The sequence below is a fragment of the Gracilinanus agilis genome, chromosome 6 (assembly GCF_016433145.1).
Source record: "Gracilinanus agilis isolate LMUSP501 chromosome 6, AgileGrace, whole genome shotgun sequence".
NCBI lineage: Eukaryota > Metazoa > Chordata > Mammalia > Didelphimorphia > Didelphidae > Gracilinanus > Gracilinanus agilis.
This window is the reverse complement of record NC_058135.1, coordinates 590,062-606,014: the sequence shown is the minus strand read 5'-3', so window position 1 is coordinate 606,014 and position 15,953 is coordinate 590,062.

The window sequence follows — 15,953 nt, the reverse complement described above, 5'->3', positions numbered from 1 at the left end:
AGACCATCATATCATCTGCAAAGAGTGATAACTTAGTCTCCTCCTTGCCTATTTTGATACCTTCAATTTCTTTTTCTTCTCTAATTGCTACTGCTAGTGTTTCTAGTACTATGTTGAATAATAGAGGTGATAATGGGCATCCTTGTTTCACTCCTGATCTTATTGGGAAGGCTTCTAATTTATCCCCATTGCATATAATGCTTGTTGATGGTTTTAGGTATATATTGTTTATTATTTTTAGGAAGGGTCCTTCTATTCCTATACTTTTCAATGTTTTCAATAGGAATGGGTGCTGTATTTTGTCAAAGGCTTTTTCAGCATCTATTGAGATTTTTGTTTGTTAGACTGTTGATATGGTCAATTATGTGGATGGTTTTTTTTTTTTTTTTTTTTTTTTTTTTTTTTTTTATAAATCCCACCTGATCATGGTGGATGATCTTCTTAATTAGTTGCTGGAGTCTCTTTGCAAATATTCTATTTAAGATTTTTTCTTCTATGTTCATTAGGAAGATTGGTCTGTAGTTTTCTTTCTCTGTTTTTGATCTACCTGGCTTTGGAATCAGTACCATATTTGTGTCATAAAAGGAATTTGGTAGGACTCCTTCTTTGCTTATCATATCAAATAATTTGTATAGTATTGGGATTAGTTGCTCTTTGAATGTCTGATAGAATCCATCAGGTCCTGGTGATTTTTTCTTAGGGAGTTCTTTAATGGCTTGTTCAATTTCTTTTTCTGATATGGGATTATTTAGGTATTCTATTTCTTCTGCTGTTAATCTAGGCAATTTATATTTTTGTAAATATCCATCCGTATCTCCTAAATTGTTATATTTGTTCCCATATAATTGGGCGAAATAGTTCTTAATGATTGCCTGAATTTCCCCTTCATTATAGGTGAGGTCTCCCTTTTCATCTCTAATACTGTCAATTTGGTTTTCTTCTTTCCTTTTTCTTATTAGATTGACTAGTACTTTGTCTATTTTATCTGTTTTTTCAAAATACCAGCTTCGAGTCTTATTTATTAATTCAATAGTTCTTTTTCTTTCGATTTTATTAATTTCTCCCTTAATTTTTAATATTTCTAATTTAGTTTTCATCTGGGGGTTTTTTATTTGCTCGCTTTCTAATTTTTTGAGTTGCATGCCCAATTCATTAATCTCTGCCCTCCTTAATTTGTTAATATATGCATTCAAGGATATAAATTTCCCCCTGAGTACTGCCTTGGCCGCATCCCACAGAGTTTGGTAGGATGTCTCATCATTGTCATTCTCTTCAATGAAATTGTTGATTGTTTCTATGATTTCTTCTTTGACAATTTGGTTTTGGAGAATCATATTGTTTAATTTCCAATTGGTTTTTGATTTGCCTGTCCAGGTGCCCTTACTGATTATTATTTTTATTGCATTATGATCTGAGAAGGTTACATTTATTATTTCTGCTCTTTTGCATTTGTTTGCCATGATTCTATGCCCTATTACATGGTCAATCTTTGTAAATGTACCATGTGCAGCTGAAAAGAAGGTGTATTCCTTTTTGTCCCTATTTATTTTTCTCCACATATCAATTAAATCTAATTTTTCTAGGACTTCATTCATCTCTCTTACCTCTTTCTTATTTATTTTTTGGTTTGATTTATCTAGATGTGAAAGAGATCTATATTATGGTTTTACTATCTATTTCCTTCTTGAGCTCTGCCAGTTTCTCCTTTATGAATTTGGATGCTATACCACTTGGTGCATATATATTGAGCAGTGTTATTTCTCATTGTTTATACTGCCTTTAATCAGGATGTAATGACCTTCCCTGTCTTTTTTAATCATATCTATTTTTACTTTGGCTTTGTCAGAGATCATGATAGCCACTCCTGCCTTCTTTTTCTCATTTGATGCCCAAAAGATTTTGCTCATACCCTTAACCTTGAACTTGTGTGTGTCTACCCGCCTCATATTTGTTTCTTGTAGACAACCTATGGTAGGATTTTGGTTTCTGATCCACTCTGCTATTTGCTTCCCTTTTATGAGCGAGTTCATCCCGTTCACATTCAGAGTTACACTTGTTAGTTGTGTATTCACTGACATTTTTGTATCCTCCCCTAGACCCACTCCTTCTTATTACACTATTTTCTTTTACACCAGTGGTTTGCTTTGAGCCCGTATCCCTTATTCCCTCCCTTGATTGACTTCCCTTTCTGCCCCCTCCCTTGTTGTTCCCCTCTTTTTGTTTTTTAAAGACCAAATGGAATCCCTCCCCCTTCTTCTCCCCTCCCTTTTTTGGCCTCCCCACTCCCCTGCTCCCTTTAGTTTATCCCTTCTGACTTTCTCAGTAGAGTTAGATAGAGTTTTTTATCTGAATGGATAATAAAGCTACTCTTCCCTCTCCAGTTTGATTACACTGAGAGTAAGGTTTGATTATGCTCTCTCCCTCTCCTTCTTATGGTATTATTTATCCCCTCCCCTTCCCATGTCCTCTTTGTGTGTAATAGAATATCTTATTTTTCTTATTTACCCAGATTTTTCTTGGTGTCCCCTACTATTCCCCCCTTTTTCCCACCCCCCATGTCTTCTTAGACCATTTAGTATCCTGTCCTCTCCCTATGAATTATTCTTCTGGTTGCTATAATAGTGAATATTATAATAGTGTATAGAGTTCACTACAGAGAATTATACATAGCATTTCTCCACCTAGTATTACAGATAATTAGATCTTATTTATGCCCTTAAAGAGTCAAGCTTAAAAGATTATGAGTTTTCTTTCTTTTCCCTCTGTTTCTTATTTACCTTTTAATCTTTCTCTTGATGTTTGTGGTTGAGTGTCAAACTTTCCATTTAGTCCTGGTCTCTTTTGTGCAAAAACTTGGAATTCTTCAATTTTGTTGAATGCCCATACTTTCCCCTGAAAGTATATGGTTAGTTTCGCTGGGTAGTTGATTCGTGGCTGAAGGCCCAGCTCTCTTGCCTTTCTGAATATTGTATTCCAAGCCTTGCGGTCTTTTAGCGTTGAGGCTGCCAGATCCTGTGTGATCCTTATTGGTGCTCCTTGATATTTGAATTGTCTCTTTCTGTCTTCTTGTAAGATTTTTTCTTTAACTTGAAAGCTCTTCAATTTTGCTATTATATTTCTGGGTGTTGGCTTTTCTGGGTCCAGTGTAGAGGGTGATCTATGGATCCTTTCAATGTCTATATTGCCCTCTTGTTGTAGAACTTCAGGGCAATTTTGCTGAATAATTTCTTTAAGTATGGAGTTCAAGTTTCTATTAATTTCTGCCTTTTCTGGAAGACCAATGATTCTCAAGTTGTCTCTTCTAGACCGGTTTTCTTGATCTGTCACTTTCTCATTGAGATATTTCATGTTTCCTTCTATTTTATCAGTCTTTTGACTTTGTTTTATTTGTTCTTGTTGTCTTGAGAGATCATTGGTTTCTAAATGTTCCATTCTAGCCTTTAAGGACTGGTTTTCGGCTATAATGTTTTGGTTTTCGGCTTTAATTTTTTGGTTTTCCTTTTCAATCTGGTCATTTTTGGTCTTCAGTTGACTTGTCTCACTTTCCAATTGCGAAATTCTGCCTTTTAAACTGTTATTTTCTTGCCAGATTTCTTCCATCTTCCTCAGCATTTCATTTTTGAACTCTTCCATAGCTTGTGACCAGCTTTCATTTTTGGGGGGAGGTTTGGATTTTTGTTTTTCCTCCTTTGTTGTCTGGATTTTCTCTGTGTAGAAGTTGTCAAGTGTTCCAGAGTTTCTCTTGATGGTCTTTTTCTTCTGGACTTCCTTATTGCTGGCCATTGTTAGCCCCGCCCCTTTTCAGCTTTGTCTTTGCACTCAGGGTCTGCCTGCGCCTTGCAAGCTCCGGGGGCTCCGGTCTCCTTGTCCTCGGGGTCAGGCCTCCTGGTAGATCCTGGTCTGCCCCTCTGCCTGAGGTTCCTTCAGCAGTCTTTGGGGCTGCTTCCACTGCCGGACTCCAGTAGGCACCGGGTCCTCACTGGAGGTCCAAGCCTGGGCTGGAGATCGTTATTCAAGTCTAGGGCACTGCCCTTGCCTACGCAGATGCTCTTAGGGGGCTGCCTTCACCCCTGCAGAAGGTAGTGAAAGTCCGTTGGCTGGAGATCTTTATTCGCACCTGAGGCGATGCCTTCAGAGCTTGGGAAAGGCCGTGTTTTAGGGGCCTTTGTCCAGGCCCAGGCGGTGCCTTCACACACGTGGACTCTCGGGGAAAGTCCGTGCGCGCCCCCAGCCACCTGGGGTCCCTCATCTTGCAGCACACAAGTACAAGCCCCGGGGCTGCCAGTGATTATCTGGTTGCCCCAGTCCTGTTTTCACTCTTGTGCGTTGGCGTTGTGCGAGGTGTGCGGTGTGGGGGAGGGGCTTCTTCCTCTCGCATTTTAGTGAGAGCTGTTTCACCCCTTTATAGTGTGGAAATGCCCCAATTCTGCGTATCTTCAATGCTGCGCCCTGTTGTGGGGTTCCTTCATTCGTCTGGATTCTTTTTTATGTCCCCTTGAGGAGTTCTGTATGCTTCAGTCAGGAGAGATCGAGCAGCTGCTCCTTACACTGCCGCCATCTTAACTGGAAGTCCTATTATTGTTCTTATACTTACAACAGAACTCACTCATACTAACACAATGGATGCTCAAGAAGTAGAAATAATCTGAACCATTTTGCCAGTCATCATCCTAGTCTTAATTGCTCTACCATTGTTATGAATCCTTTATATAATGGATGAAATCCATAATCCATATTTAACATTCAAAGCCATAGACTTCCAATGATATTGAAGTTATGAATAGACCAACTATGAAGACCTCACCTTTGATTCATACATAATTCCTATCAAGACCTTAATCCAGGCCAACTTCAACCACCAGAAGTGGATAATTGGGTACTTCTACCAATAGAACTCCTGATCCATAGCTTAATCTCATCAGAAGATGTCCTCTGAGCTTGAGCAGTTCCTTCATTAGGCTTTAAAGAAGGCCCAATTCCTGGCTGACTAAACCAAGTCACCCTGACATCAACCCAGCCAGATGTCTTACAGACAATGCCCAGAAATCCGTGAGCTTCACACTTCACACTTATCCTAGAAATAACTAAACTACAATATTTTGAAAAATGGTCTTCCATAATGCAGACATTTTAGAATAAATTAACATAATACTTTATAAACGAGAAATAATATCCCCTCAAAAACAATATGTCATAGCTAGATACTTCCACATAAGCCTTAACCACTGTAGTAATAATTATCTCCCTATTCTGTGATTGCCAGCTTAAAATAATGAACCAAAGCATAACCTCAGTTGTCCCTTAAACAGAAAAAAAACAAAACCCCTTAAAACAACACTACCCTGAGAAAACAAATGAATTAAAATGTATTTGCCCTATTCGTCACGCCTACAATTATAGGTATTTCAACCCTACTCATCATCATTTTATTCCCTTGTCTCATCCTAACATCTCCAAATGATGACTGCCAAACTGCATTAAAATTCTATAAATCTGACTAATCCTCTTAATTACTAAATAAATCATGACAATATACCACAAGCAAGGTCAGTCTAAGCTCTAATACTAATATCTCTGATTCTCTTCATCACTTCTACTAGCCTCTGAGGCCTCCTCCCATACTCCTTCACACCAGCCACACAACTATCCAGAAACATTGGAATAGCCATCCTACTCTGAGCAGGAACAGTCGTTCTAGGATTCTGAAATAAACCAAAAATATCTTTAGCATACTTTCTACTTCAGGGCACCCCACCCCTCTAATCCCGATATTTATTATTATTGAAACAATTAGCCTATATATTATGCCAATGTTACTGCAGGACAACTCCAGCTCTCTCTTCAATCAGAATAACCATTTCCACCATTACATTCACTATCCTAATCCTCCTGGCAATTCTTGAACTAGCTTATGTTTTTACACTACTAGTAAGCCTCTGCCTGTATGATAAATCTCAATAACCCACCAGCCTGTGCCTGCTAACAGGAGCACTTTCAGGACTACTTTTAACCTTGGGCATATTATAGGATTCCATTCCCATTCCTCACTTCTCCTCACTGTCAGATTATATACTCCTATACTCCTGACCATGTACCGATGATGATGGATAAGAAGGGACATTCCAGGGACATGGCATCTCCGTAGTCCAAAAAAGTCCATGATACGGAATAATCTAATTATTCTGTCAGAAGTGTTCTTCTTCACCGGCTTCTTCTGGCCATTCCTCCCTCTAGCCTAGCCCCTACGTCTGAATTAGGAGGATGCTGACCCCCAATAGGAATCAGCCCCTTAGAAGTCCCCCTATCAAATACATCTATCCTTCTAACCACCGGAGTCTCCATCACGGGAGCCCATCACAGCCTAACAGAAGGAAACTGAAAGCAAATCATTCCAGCACTCGTGAAGGCCACCCTGCTAGGCTCCGGCTTGGCACGGTCCTGGCAGTGAGGGCTGCTGCTGGTGCTGTGCTGCCTGGTGCTTGGCTCAGTGTTGGGGCTCATGTCTTAGTGCGTGCTCTATTTAGGGCTTTCCTAATTAAATCTTTTGAGTAGAACCCTGACAGACAAGGGGCTCCGAGGAGTGCGAGGCTGCCTGTTATTAAGGCAGATGATGTGATGGGTAGAGTGGCAAATAGGCCCCCTATTTTTTGAATGGCCGTGGATAATGGAGCCGGAGCATAGGAATAGCATTGCTTTGAAGAAGGCATGTGGGCCAATGAGCGGGAAGGCTAGGGGTGGTTGGTTAAGTCCATTTGTAACTATTATTAGGTCTAGTTGGCTTGATATTGAGAATGCTACACTTTTTTTTTAATCTTTTTTTCTATAATTGTGCAAATAGCAGCAAATAGTATTGTGATCACTTCTAGGCGTAAGGCAATTATCAGGATTGTTTGGTTGTTTTCTATTATTGGGTACACTCGGATTAGTAGAAAAATACCTGCTACAACATAATGCTTGAATAGAGTAGGCTGATACCAGGTTTGACCCTTCTTTGGCTGCAGGTAGTCATGGGAGCAGGCTGGATTGGCCCCGGAGATTATTAGGTCAAGGAGGGCTAGTGTGCTTACCCCATTAGGAAAATGTATTGTAAGTCTCATGAGCTATGGTTTAACATGAGTCATGCTCTTGTAGGTATGAATCTGTGATCACCCAAAATGGTTGTAGAGGATTGCCTGAAGGGCTGCTGTGCTAGCGTCTGTGCCTCCCTATCATTATATGATAAGTAGGAGTTGCAATAATTCCAGCCTTCTCAGCCAATAAACAATTGGAAGAGGTTGTTGGCAGATGCTAGAATAATTATTGTTAGAAGTAATGTAATTAGGTATTTGAAGAATGGAAATCCATAAGGGTCTGGGTATATGTATGGAGGGAGAATTTTAAAATTGATCAAGTGATGAATAAGGCAATTGGGATGAGGATGATGAGAAGAAATCTCTAGTTTGAAGTTTACTGAAATATTAAAAGTGAGAATGAAGAATTAATGTCAGTTGCTGACGATGGATTCTTGGACAATGTATATGAAGATTAGTGGAATAATTTAATTTCTTTTCTTGCAACCTCCCCTTCTATCTAGAATACTATTCTTTCTCTGTCTGTTGAACTCCTTTAATACCAGAATAACTGAAATGTTCTAGACTACAGGATACTTTCCATCACCCCCCAAACTGATAATGACTTTTGCCCCAGGCCCAATGCAATTCATTTGCATTGTCTCTTTTTAATCATACATTATTTGGAATTCTAGGTGTATTTGTTAAATTCAATAAGGTCACAGAACATTTTTTTATCTAAACTTTGTATTACTTCCCTATATGACCACAGGCTACCAGGACTTCAATAGCCCTTTCCCATGTGGCTAAAGGAAGAGGCCCCAGGGAAGGTCAACCCCCTCCCCCCATTCACCCTGTCAAAATAAAACCAGAAAGAGCAGCTAAAAACCCCTTTCCTGTTGGCAGGGTATTTGTATGTCAGGTTACCACCATTCCTGTAAAATTCTTTGTCTATTCTGAGTTTATACTTGTGAAAGGGAATGCTTTATTCCCTTTGTCTATTTTGAGTTAATACTTTGGTTAGCAATTCTTAGTACCTCACCAGATTGTGAAGACAGGATTAATTCTCCTTTGTCTACTTTTGAATGGAACCAACAAAAGCTTGAACACCTTACTTAGCACTAAGTGGAGGAGCTCTCCACTTTTCAACTCAATCAGCTAGGAAATGAGAATTCACACCTCAACCAGCCAGAAATCTGTGAACCCTTTTGATGAGTATTCATCTCTCCAGAAGGTGAAAAGTGGTTCCCACAAACACTGCACCCTGGGGAGTTCTGGGCAATTTGGAAGCTGAGGTTGGCCCTTGTGAAGAGGGGAAGGGACAAGAAAACACTATAAAAGGCCCTGAATTTCTGTGGCTAGGGATGTTGATTCCAAGGAGGAAGTTGGCTTCAAGAAGGAGTTGGACTTCAAGAGGGAAGTCAGCTTCAAGAAGAAAGTTGGCTCAAGGAAGAAAATCAACCTCAGGAATCACCTTAGGCTCAAGTCATGGTCTTGACCTGCCTCTTGGAGGGAACTTGGGTGCCTGGATAGCTGACTTTCCCTTCCTGTCTTCTGTAGAGAGTTTAATTCTGGTTGAAGGACAACAAGTCCTGGCTGAGTCTAGCACTAGAGCAACATCTAGTTAGATAAGCTAATGTCTTTTCTCTCCTTTTGTATTTCTCTGCTTTCACTCTTTCCACCTCTTTTGTAAATAAAAGCTATTAAAATCATTTTGACTTTGAGCAATAATACTTTGAATTGAATTGAAACCACCATTATTTTTATAATCTTCATATATTTTAGTCAAATAATTAAAATTTAATTCTTATATTCCCAAGTTTGTCCCTCCTCCCATTAGTGTGAATCAGCTCCATTTCCCAATGCAGGCTCCTTTCTCCATTTCCCCAGTGCATGCTGCTCTCACTTGACCCAAATAAAAACTTTACTGGTTTTGAGTGCCCAATATAACCTCAAGTTCCAATAGACCTGATCTATTTCATCCTCTTGACTGTTCTTTATTATAAATATGTCTCCACAATAAAGCTTGTGTGCTCTACTCTCTTATTATGTATTCTATAGTCTCTTGTATAATAATTGGTCTACCAAGCCTTACCAATCCTGTTTGGAGAGAGTAACAAAGTGTTCTGTAGATTCTTAAATTTTCTTTCTTATAAAAGATATTTCATTTTTACCAGTTACATGTAATGACAAATTTCCATATGTCTTCCAAAGTTATATGATTCCAAAGTTATATGATTCAAATTGACTCCCTTCCTCCCTTCCCTCCCCACCCCCACCTAGTAAGCAATTCTATCTGGTTTATACAAGTATTATCATGCAAAACATATTTCCATATTGTTTTTCTTTGTAAGAGAATAATCATATAAAACCAAAATCCCAAAATAAAAACACAAATAAATTAAATTAAAGAGAAGACCCGTATGCTTTGACCTCTATTTGGATGCCAACAATTCTTTCTATGAAGGTGGATAGCATTCTTTGTTATAAGTCCCTGAGAATTGTCCTCTATTTTTGTATTGCTGAGAATAGCTAAGTGTATCACAATTGATCATTCTACAATATTGCTATTCCTTTGTACAATGTTCTCCTGGTTCTGCTTATAACACTCTGTGTCAGTTCCCATAGGTCTTTCCAGCTCTTTCTGAAATCATCTAGTTCATCATTTTTTATAGCACAATAGAATTCAAACACAATCATATACCCCGATTTGTTCAGCCATTCCCCAATCGATGAATATGCTTTTAATTTCCAATTCTTTGCCACAAAAAAGAACAGTTATAAATATTTTTATAGAATGTCATCCCTCCCTCTTTTTTAATCTCTTTGGGATACAGACAAGTAATGGAATTACTAGATCAAAGACTATGCATTGTTTTATAGCCCTTTGGGTATAGTTCCATTAACAAATATATATTGACAGATAATTTTAACATTTTATTCAGCTTATTATTTTTGTTATAATCATTTACTTATTATAATATTTTAAAATTAAATATTGGAATACATTGAGGACATCTTTTTTTGTACAATGAAATTTCACTAGAACATACCATAAAAAGGATTGAAAGAAAAAGTAGATTCCATATCTAATTAAGCCAACTTCCAGGACTGTGCCTTGTCCTTTTCAGACTCAGGTTGTTAGAATTAATACACATTTATGACTATAAATACCATTCAGGCTTTGAAAGAGATGAGAGCCAGCTGGAAAAGGAACTGGGCATTTCAAGAAATTGAATCACTTGGTCTACTGTTGTAATCATATGGCATTAATGTGGTCAAAACTGATGGTTTTTTGTTGATCTTTTCATGAGCATATGAAACAAAATCATTGGCAGAAAACAGAGTTGACATTTTCAAAGGAAATGACAGAAGAAAGAGCCTCATTTTTATTTTAGTACAAATATTATGGATTTTTGGACCCATCAGTCTTCTTAAATGTCCTCTTGTTCACTGAGGGTGAGATCAGCGATAATCAGATATTTTGAACAATACTTGTCTTCCTTCCAATACCTGACTTTCTTGAGTTCCTACTATTGTCCATTATGGACCCAGCTCCCACAATGAAGGACTTTAGCCAAAACTAGGTGACTCATAATAGTTTACACATTCTGTCTTCCTCACGTAAGGATTTCCTTGGCCATTTGTGATTCAAACCCTCATTTTTTTTATTTTTCTAGTCTTTTTAAATGAGACATTTGTAATTCATACTATTCCCTTTTGCTTATTCTTATAGCAGGTAGCCCTAATGAGCTTTACAAATCTTATACTTTTGTAAGGTAAGTGGATGTGGGTGTTTCTGAGGAAGGCAAAGGGTATAGGTACCAGTAAGCTAAAGTTATCACAGGACTGTTTTCCTTTCCCTTCTCCTAGCTTCCTTTTGTTACTAGAGATGTAGATACTTCCAGTTTAAGAGGGCTGCGGAATAGTAGCAAGACTCTTTACTCTCCTCACCACCAACCATATATGATACATCAAAAGTACAAAAAAAGCGAAATCCAGATGAATGTAGGGACTCCACAATAGGGTGCAGCATTGAAGGTACATGGGATTTGGGCATTTCCACACTAGAAGGGGGTGAAATAGCTCCCACCAAAATGGGAGCTGATCAACCCTCCCCCAGCCCACCTATGGTGCCAGAGTCAGAGCCAGCCTACAAGAATTACAGTGATTATGGGGCAATCTCTAGGTTCTTGGCAGCTGATTAAGAGCACCAGGGACATACCCCGGGGAGCAGCTAGACTAGAGACCCCAGGAGGCTAAAGAGCATGGACCTTGGGCACAGAGATAGTGGTGGCACACAATAGAAGTTGAGCAGACTCGAAAAGTAGCCTCAGGCAAAAACTGCTCCATAGCTCCATACAAAGAGAGCCTGCCCTCCTCACTCAGACTTTTGGCTGTGAGGAAAAACCAGCATAGTGATGGCCAGCAATGAAATATAACCTTCTACTCTGTTGTGAGGAAGATTAATTTAGTATTAGTGTTGGACCTAGCAGGAAGGGCTGGAGGATTCCAAGATGGATTGGGGATTGGAAACCTTATTGCTCTATTGATTATTAAATTCTTGATAATCAGGACTGGAGGTTGTTAGGCTGGTGGAGGCTTGAGGTCTTCACCCTCTCTCTATCTCTGGCCAGGCTTGGCCACAGCCAAGCCAGAGAATAGGGAAGGCTATTGTTGTAAATAGATATTGATGATCTTTTTATTCTCTCAGCTTTCTCACCAATAGTGTTGATGGTTCATTAGCTCTCACAGTCTAGCAAGGAAATAGATTTAGGCTTTTCCTACCTTCTTCTTCTTCAACTACCCTTCCAACCTTCAACCACCCTTCAGTCACCCACTGCCCAGATTGATTCACAGAGGCTTGCTCAAGTCTCAACTCAGAGATCTGTGATTTCCAGTTCTGAGCCTCTGAGTTCAGAGACTTTTTCACTGTAGCTGTCAGGGGGTATATATAGGGTGGGGCTAACTGATGTTTGCCCCTGTTTCACGGCACCTGGGAACATTCTGAATCTCTCAACTGCCATCCCCGTCAGTCAAGGGGGCATCCATCTCATCCCAGATTAATGATTATAACATGGATTAGAAACCAAAATCCTACCATATGTTTTCTACAAGAAACACACGTGAGGCGATAGACATACACAAGGTAAAGGTTAAAGGCTGGAGCAAAATCTATTGGGCTTCAACTGAGAAAAAGAAGGCAGGAGTCACAATCATGATATCTACCAAATACAAAGTAAAAATAGATCGGATTAAAAGAGATAGGGAAGGTAATTACATCCTGATAAAAGACAATATAGACAGTGAGGAAATGGCAGTACTCAATATAACATGTATGCACCAAATTGTATAGCATCAAAATTTCTAAAGGAGAAACTGGCAGAGCTCAAGGAGGAAATAGATAGTAAAACTATACTAGTGGAAGATCTAAACCTTCCTCTATCAGATCTAGATAAATCAAACCAAAAAATAAGTAAGAAAGAGGTAAAAGAGTTGAATGAAATTCTAGAAAAATTAGAGTTAATAGATACGTGGAGAAAAATGAATAGGGACAAAAAAGAATATATCTTTTTTTCAGCAGCACATGATACATTCACAAAAATTGACCACTTATTAGGGCATAGAAACATGGGAAACAAATGTAAAGGAGGAGAAATAATAAATGCAACCTTTTCAGATCATAATGCAATAAAAATACTAATTAGTAAGGGTACATGGATAGGCAAATAAAAAATTAATTAGAAATTAAATAATATGATTCTCTAAAATCAGTTAGTTAAAGAACAAATCATTGAAACAATTAATAATTTCATAGAAGAGAATGACAATGATGAGACATCCTACAAAAATCTGTGGGATGCAGCCAAAGCAGTACTCAGGGGGAAATTTATATCCTTCAGTGCATATATTAACAAATTACAGAGGGAAAAGATCAATGAATTGGGCGTTGAAATAAAAAAACTAGAAAGCGAACCAATTACAAGTCCTCAGATGAAAACTAAATTAGAGATCATAAAAATTAAAGGAGTAATTAATAAAATCAAGAGTAAAAGAACTATTGAATTAATAAATAGGACTAGAAGCTGGTACTTTGGAAAAACAAATAAAATTGACAAAGTACTGGTCAATCTAATAAAAAAAAAAAGGAAAGAAGAACACCAAAATAGCAGTATCAAAGGAGACATCACCTCTAATGAAGAATAAATCAAGGCAATCATAAAAAACTATTTTGCTCAATCATATGACAATGAATTTAGCAATCTAGGTAATATGGATGAATATTTACAAAAATATAAATTGCCTAGATTAACAGCAGAAGAAATAGAATACCTAAATAATCCCATATCAGAGAAAGAAATTGAATAAGCCATCAAAGAATTCCCTAAGAAAAAATCCCCAGGACCAGATGGATTCAAAAGTGAATTCTATCAAACATTCAAAGAGCAACTAATCCCAATACTATACAAATTATTTGACATAATAGCAAAGAAGGAGTTCTGCCAAATTCCTTTTATGACACAAATATGGTACTGATCCCAAAGTCAGGTAGATCAAAAGCAGAGAAAGAAAACTACAGACCAATCTCCTTAATGAACATAGATGCAAAAATCTTAAATAGAATACTAGAAAAAAGACTCCAGCAAGTGATCACAAGAGTCATTCATTATGATCAGGTGGGATTTATACCAGGAATGCAAATATGGTTCAATATTAGGAAAACCATTCACATAACTGACCATATCAACAAGCAAACCAACAAAAATCACATGATTATTTCAATAGATGGTGAAAAAGCCTTTGACAAAATACAATCCCTATTTCTATTGAAAACATTAGAAAGTATAGGAATAGAAGGGCCTTTCCTAAAAATAATAAACAGTATATATCTAAATCCATCAGCAAGCATCATCTGCAATGGGGATAAATTAGAAGCCTTCCCAATAAGATCAGGAGTGAAACAAGAATACCCATTATTATTAGATTAGATGCCCTCTATTATTTAACAGTATACTAGAAACACTAGCAGTAGCAATTAGAGAAGAAAAAGAAATTGAAGCTATTAAAATAGACAATGAGGAAACTAAGCTACCATTCTTTGCAGATGATATGATGGTATACTTAAAAAACCTAGAAAATCAGCTAAAAAGCTAGTGGAAATAATCAACAACTTTAGCAAAGTTGCAGGATACAAAATAAACCCACACAAATCATCAGTATTTCTATATATTTCCAACACACCTTAGCAGCAAGAGGCAGAAAGAGAAAGTCCATTTAAAATCACACAAGGCAATATAAAATACTTAGGAATCTATCTGCCAAGACAAACACAGGAATTATACGAACACAACTGTAACTAGAGATATAATAAAGCTCTTACTAATGGAATAATTTTCTCATTTTAAGTATAGGAGAGATACACTCACAGTGACTCCTTTCTGGGTTTCCTTAGACTGAGCCCCAATTAGAAAAGTTACTACCATTTAGGCAGAGGTTTGGGTCTCTTAATTGAAATTTGTATTTATATCTAGTTATCCAGCCTTTCTGACCTTTCTTGGCCTTTCTGTGGTTGGCAGAAAATGAAGGTTACTAGAAATGTTTGGGTCAAAAAGCAAGCAGACTATATTACAAAGCTTGGTAATAAATAAACATTCTTAAGGGGAGAATTGCCCAATCATAATTTTTAAGGCATGACTTTCTTGAGTGAACTTTTTTATCTCATTTTCTGCTTGGCCTATTCTATTTTGCAAAAAGTGATTTTTCTTCAGTGCATTTGCGTATCCCTTTTTCCATTTGTCCAATTCTGCCTTTTAATGAGTTCTCATCATTCTGTTTTTTTAAGGTATTAATTTCTTCAGCATTTTTTGTGCCCAAACTGTTGACTTAAAATTTTTTCCCTGCATCATTTGTTTCTTTTTCCAATTTTTTTGGTCTACTTCTCATATTTGATTTTGGAAATCCTTTTTGAGTTCTTCTGTTAATTCTTTTTGAGTTTGAAAGGAATTCCCATTTTTCTTGGAGACTTCAGATGCAGCAGTATTGACTTTGTTATCTTCTTCCGAGTTTGGGTTTTGGTCTTCCCTATCACCAAAATACCTTTCTTTTTGTCAATTTTCTTTTTTGCTGTTTGCTCATTTTACATCCTTTTTCCTTATCTTTTAATTAAAAAATACTGTTAATGTTGAGCTTTTCACCCAGGGTGAAGGGAGAAGTGTTCTAAATTTCAAAATCTTCATGCAGTTGCCTTCAAAGCTAACTCTAGGGATCTTTAAGTTTTCAATTCTTTTCTCCTGGCCTGTGCTCTGGCTATGAGTAACCACAAGTACTCTTTTCTGTCTTGGAACTGTGACCAGGCTTCCCTGCTCTACGGGACCCACAATCTCTGGTATGTACCAGTGTTCCTCCTAACCCTGAGACTGCTTCCCCTGACTGCAACCTGGGTGTATGGGCAAGGAGACTCAAGAGTTCTGCACCCAGAGCCAACAAAGGGACATAAAGTCTTTATGAGCATTTGTCTGATCCCTCCCCCTGCCCAGGCTATCTGTGGCTTAGAGCCCTAGAAGCCTTTGCTGCTTATTCAGCTACTCCCAAGGCATATTACCATGGTGAGGCCTGTCTTGGCATGCTGCCTTTGTGTTCCACTTTCTGCTCTGGTGCACTAAATCTTTCATGCTGGCCTTTTAAGTTGTTTTGGGATGAAAAATTATTTTATCCTGCTTTTTTGTGGTTGATTTTGCTTGAGAATTCACTTTGGACATTATATCATTATATCATAGCTTTTTTGTAGGGCATTTTGGTAGAGATTAGGAAGGTCTATGTACCTTCTCCATTTTGGCCCCACCTTCTCCTCCATTTCTTAGCTAATGTTCTTAGAAAAGTTGTACGCCTTTTGCAATCTGATTT